Consider the following 5,795-nt stretch of genomic DNA (forward strand, 5'->3'; position numbering starts at 1 on the left):
GACACGATGTGCAGAATCTGGGCAAACCGTTCAGAGTGTGCTGCAGGTGTCACTAGGTGACTGTACACAGGCAGATAGGACACGATGTGCAGAATTGGGCAAACCGTTCAGAGTGTGCTGCAGGTGTCACTAAGGTAACTGTACACATGCAGATATGACATATGTAGAATCTGGGCAAACCGTTCAGAGGGTGCTGCTGGTGTCACTAAGCTGGAGTTGGGCATCTCCTTCATTAAATCCATGCGCTTGTTTGTACATCAGCCTCTGCTGCCATTTGAGAGTTAACGATTTCCATTTTATTTATTTATTTATTTTTGAAGACAGTCACTTTGCCACTCTAGGTAGAGGGCTGTAGTGTCACAGCTCACAGCAACCTCAAACTCTTGGGCGCGGGTGATCCTCTTGCCTCAGCCTCCCGAGTAGCTGGGACTACAGCCACCCCCCAACACCCGGCTCGTTTTTCTGTTTTTAGTAGAGATGGGGGTCTCGCTCTTGCTCAGGCTGGTCTCAAACTCTTGAGCTCAAGCAATCCACCCCCTTCAGCCTCAGTTTTCACCTTTGTTTTTAAAGGTTTAAACGGATTTAAAAATTATTTTTAACATTTCCTATTTTGAGATTTTTAAAATAACCTTTTTTTAAAATGCTATTAAAAATGTTATGAGAAATGTTATTTTTAAAGTACTTTTAAAAATGGACTTCTCTGCAGGTGCAGAGTCCCCGCCCCACACATCTAGATGCATCAGAGTTGTAAATGTCTAAACCAGTAATAATTGCCCCATCCCCTGGGGTGGTTAAGACTGACTGAGTTGAAATACGTGAAAACCTTTGAACATGCAAATCCATAGCGTGTGTTCAAGGAGTGACAGCCATTGTTGTGTAAATAACTGGGGGTATTTAAATGCGTAATGATTTTCAGATGTTCTCATTAGCGCCTTCCCTATCTATTTAGTTAAACTGTGAAAGAGTTTGAATTCTAACAATTTGATGTAATTTGATATATTCTATAGTGAGGGCTGTGTCAGGAGTGACATTAACCCTCAAGTTGTCCTTGGAACCCATTTCCTTGATAACCCCGTCACTCACTCTTTGTGGTTTTGGGGGGAGGGGGTTCTATGTATCATAATAGGGAAATAAGTAAAATAACAAACAATGATGACAAATTCCAGAATCTGATAGTTACGTGGTTTCTGGGCTGCACTGTTAACCTCTCTGAACTCCAGTCCTGAAGGTGACACTTAGCACACCTGTCCACATGTTTTCTCTCCCACCTGAGTGAGAGAGGATGCCTGTCCCCACAGAACAGGGGGCCCTCTGTGCCTCGGTGGACGTGCACGTTTCTGGGGAGGTGTCAGATGACACTGGTGGTGGTTTTTCTCCGTGAGCGTCTCCTCCCAGTTTCTGACTGCTGCTCTTAAAGCAGGAGACCCCTCACATTTGCGGGTCCGACCCTGGGAAGCAAGCATTATCCTTGTTTAGAAATGCGGAAACTAAGATGCAGGTTAAAGCACTTGCTCAATGGCAGCCCCGTGGTTTGAACCCCTCTCTACCTGCCTCCAAAGCCGCCTCCTACTTGCCCATGCTGCAAGGCAGTACTTGGAGTGGGCCCCTGAGTGTCCTTGACGTGAGTTATTCTACAGAGGTTTAGTCCCGAGGAATGGAGGCGCGTTGTGCTGGACAGATTTAAACATGCTGTGGTTTCACTTAGGCACAATCTGAAGTGGAGCTTGTCGGCTGCAGACCCACACACCTCTATGACCCTGCTTTCACGTACAAAGAGTTAAGATGTCACTTACATCAGAGGTAAAGGTTTCCCAGAGACCTGCTTGTCCTACGGATTGTGAGCATGGCCCTGGCCCAGAACTCAGCTGACCAGGGCTCAAGGCTGGTTAGTTCTGTGTCTGAAGGTTATTTATAGTCTGGGCTCCTCTCCCGAGCATTCTCCGTAGTCTTGAGAGTTTAAAAGGCAGGACATCTATTGCTAATGTTTCCAATCACACGCAGACCCTTCCGAGCTGTCTTTGGAGAAGGCTCCTTTAGCATTCAGTCTCCTGACAATACCCACAGCAAACACAACTCTTTGATGTTGAAGTGACGGCCATCTACACCTCCTCATGATGTAGACGAGAATCCTCTACACAATCCTTACGATGTGGGATCTCCCACACAGATTCAGCATGAGATTAGAAATGGGAAAATTTAATTCAGTGGCCAGACAGATTCCCTTCCCATTTCCCCAGGAGAACCCAGAGAGGAGCAGAATCCTGGAAGAACGGAAATAACGTGTGTCCCAGCACTTTCTCTCCTGTCCAGGGGCCTGGGCGGTGGGTCCGGGCCACAAAGGGTCCCCCTGCAGCCGCCGGTGGGAGGGCTGCTAGGGACAAGGTTTTCAGTCTCAGCCTTCAAAGCTTTTCTCTCTCCCTCTCCACTTTTCAAGGACGTAATTATCATTCATTTGAATAATTGTTTCAAATATGCATGTGAAAAGATTAAGGGAGATGGCAAATACAATTTGGTGACTACATGAAAAGCTATTCAGTAAACTCCAGAGGAGATTTATGGGTTTGCTGAGGATGATGCCAAATTAACAAGGCAAGGACAAAGCACATTGTGCCCTGGTGAATGCAGCACATGTTACTGCAGAGGGGCTGAGCAAGGTGCATGCCCTAGTCCAAGCTCAACTGCACTGCCCATGGCGAGCTAAGGGGGAGGAGAGTGGTGGGAGAGACCGGAGTGGGCCCCTGGCCAACAGGGTGCTGGTGAGGCTGTGCCAGGGCCGGGCTCCTACGAACCCCAGGGCACCTGGGCAGGAGCCCTCCCAGCCCTGCCTTCCCAGCCCCACTATTCTCATCCTGCTCTGAGTCATCCAGAAAGTTAGCATTCTCAACTCTGCCTCCGCCTCTCCCAGCCAGAGGTCGCCTGGGGACGCTGATATCACCCTGCTGGCAGTGACGGTAGGCAGATGGGAAGAGAGGGATAGGACAGCGGTGGACGCTGAAGGATCCCCTCCATCTCTCTAACAAGAGCTTAATATACAGACTTGTGATGCCACTTTCCAGATTGGTAGCAGGAAGTGCCAAGTGGTGACGGGGTGGCACAGAAAATACAGTAGTCTAGCCCCAGCTCCAGTTCTGTTATTGAAAAACAAAGTACAAGGATTGAGCAACACCAGGCTCTAGAGGCCAGAGCAGGAAGTCGGGAGGTCAGGCCACAGCTCAGCCTCAGGCTCCCGGCACATGTCTTAACTCCGCCTGCCTGCTGCTCCGTCCGTTCATCTGACAGGGAGCGGTGTCACCAGACTGTCTTTCTCTGTCCTCTTTGCTCCGAAGGAATGGGCACAACCTCCCCACTGCTGGACACTCCCAGCCCGGGGTCGGAACACAGCACCCCATCTTCAACTGGGCAGGAAGCTTTGCCCAAAACGCACTCTGAGATACTCAGAGTTTCTGAGGCCAAGTGTATCCTCCAAAGAAAAGAATTTCCAGAGACATTGGCTCTTTAAGCTGTAAAGCAGAACACCTTGGAGCAAAGTACAAAAAGCCAATGGCAAGGAGAGAGGCTCCCTAGACACAGCTGCAGGGAGGAGGTGTGGTTAGGGGTGGAAGGGGAAGCAGGTGAACTCAGCAGAGCTGGTTGCCAGGCCAGTGCCCCCATTGCCGGCTGCCCAACTTTGAACAGGTCCTTAAATCTTAAATCTCGGCTACTTTCATTGTTGTGAAAGCTGGTCTTTGTACCCACCTCACAGAGTTGTCAACATAATTAAATAAGACGCTGGTAGAGTGTGCCCAGCCCCAGAGCCTGGGGCATATCGGGCTCCAAACGGCGGGAAGTTCCCCCCACCCCCCCACCCCACCCCCACCCCCATGCCAGCTCTTCCCTCTCCCTTGAGGGCGCACGCTGCCACCCCCCAGCTCTGCCCTCAGGCTTGACAGATCCCACCTGTCACCCTCTGTTCCTCCTCACTGTGGCGGGGCCTCACAGCAATGGCTTCCTAGCCGATCTCACTGTGTCTCCCTTCCTCGAGCCCTTCCATCCTATAGCCTGACTAGGGTTAACCTCCTTATGACGCTCTTCTTAGGAGGCTTTGACCCTGCCCCCTGCCCCCCGACCTCTACAATCAGGCCAGAATGACTATGATGTCCAAAGCTTCCCCAGCACCATGACATCCCAAGTGGGCCATCTACCCTCCGCACCCACCGTGGACTCAGACCCCACCACTGCCTACCTGAGGTCTGCCTGGCAAGCACAAGTGCCCTCATTCCTCCAGGCTGTGTCCTGCAGGCCCCTCTGCCCGGGAGGACCTCCAGCTCTGCTTCCCAGCAAAGACACATCCTTAGCACCACATAAATGTCACCCTCCTCCTGCAGCTGTCTCCAGCCTCCTTACAGAAGCATGGCCCCAGAGGGGTCCTGAAAATGAGAGTGGGCTGGGTACTTGTCAAGCGTACCCACTGTTCTTCTGCCTCTGCCTAAATCAGGAGGGCTGCAAGAGCAAGGGCAGTGGCCATGGCGGCTCCATTCCTTCCTTCTAATGATTGATGCATTCATTCAGCAATTGCTAAGTTAGCCTCTGCTAAGTTAGGTGCTGACGAGAGCACGGGAGAGAACACAGGGGTCACCACTGCTTACATCACGTTTGAGACTGTGCTTTGGCTGGTCCATCACTTGGCTTCTGCCCTTGAGAGCAGCCTGAGGTTGGACCAGGGTGTTCACCACCAGTGATAGTGCTATGGGCAGGCAGGAGAGTTTCAAAGAGAAGTGGACTTGGACGTAGGTCCCAAAATCAGAAGAAAAGAGGCCCAGAAGCAAAGGGGTGTGGCAGAGCAGCTGCCAGGACAGAGAGGTGCAGAGGGACCGGATGGCTCCTCTCCGTATGCAGAGGGGAACGGGAGGTGCACTGAGGCCAGGCTGGAGGGCCCCACCAATTTTGTTCCAACGGGCTCGTGAAGGTCCCTGTGAACAGGCAATGTGATTTCTACTCGAGCACTGTCTGGGGAGGAAGATGGAGCTGGGCCAGGGAAGTAAGCAAGACAGCTCAGGGGGCGAGAAGGGGCCGACCTGGTGTCAGCGGCATGTGTGGAACAGAATCAAACCTGGCCTTTAGCTGAGAGATGCTGGACACTGGTTTGACCCCAGCCATCTATCACGTAAAGACTCCCAGGCCTAAGTTCCAGGGGCCAAGAGCAGCAACTAACACCACGATGGGAAGTGTGACCCTGGCCCAGGCCGCTGCTCCCTGAATGTGGCTTCTCAGACCTGTGGGACAGTGATTGTCAACAGTGTGCCTCGGCAGAGAGGAACTTAGGTGTGCCGTGAAGATGTTTAAAGAGAATTTAATTATTGTTGAAAGAAGTTCAAAGCACAGTAAGTATTCTTTTTATTATTTTTTTCTTTGTTTTTGCTTTTTCTTTTTCTTGAGACAGAGTCTTACTATGTCACACTTGCTAGAGTGCTGTGACATAACAGCTCACAGCAACCTCCAACTCTTGGGCTTAGGTGATTCTCTTGCCTCAGCCTCCTGAGTGCCTGGGACTGCAGGTGCCCACCACAGTGGCCAGCTATTTTTTTTTGCAATTGTCATAGTTGTTTTAACTGGCCTGGGCCGGATTTGAACCCACCAGCCTTGGTGCATGTGGCTGGTGTCGTAACCACTGTGCTAAAGGTGCCAAGCCTTCTTCTTTTTTTTTAGAAATGAGGTCTCTCTCTGGCCCACTCCTGAGCTCAGGCAATCCACCTGCCTCGGCCTCCCAGCGTGCTGGGATTACAAGCTCTGGATCTCTTTTTTTTTTTTTTTTTTTT

This window comes from Otolemur garnettii, unplaced genomic scaffold (genome assembly GCF_000181295.1).
Source record: "Otolemur garnettii isolate 467f Iridium unplaced genomic scaffold, OtoGar3 scaffold00086, whole genome shotgun sequence".
Taxonomy (NCBI): Eukaryota; Metazoa; Chordata; class Mammalia; order Primates; family Galagidae; genus Otolemur; species Otolemur garnettii.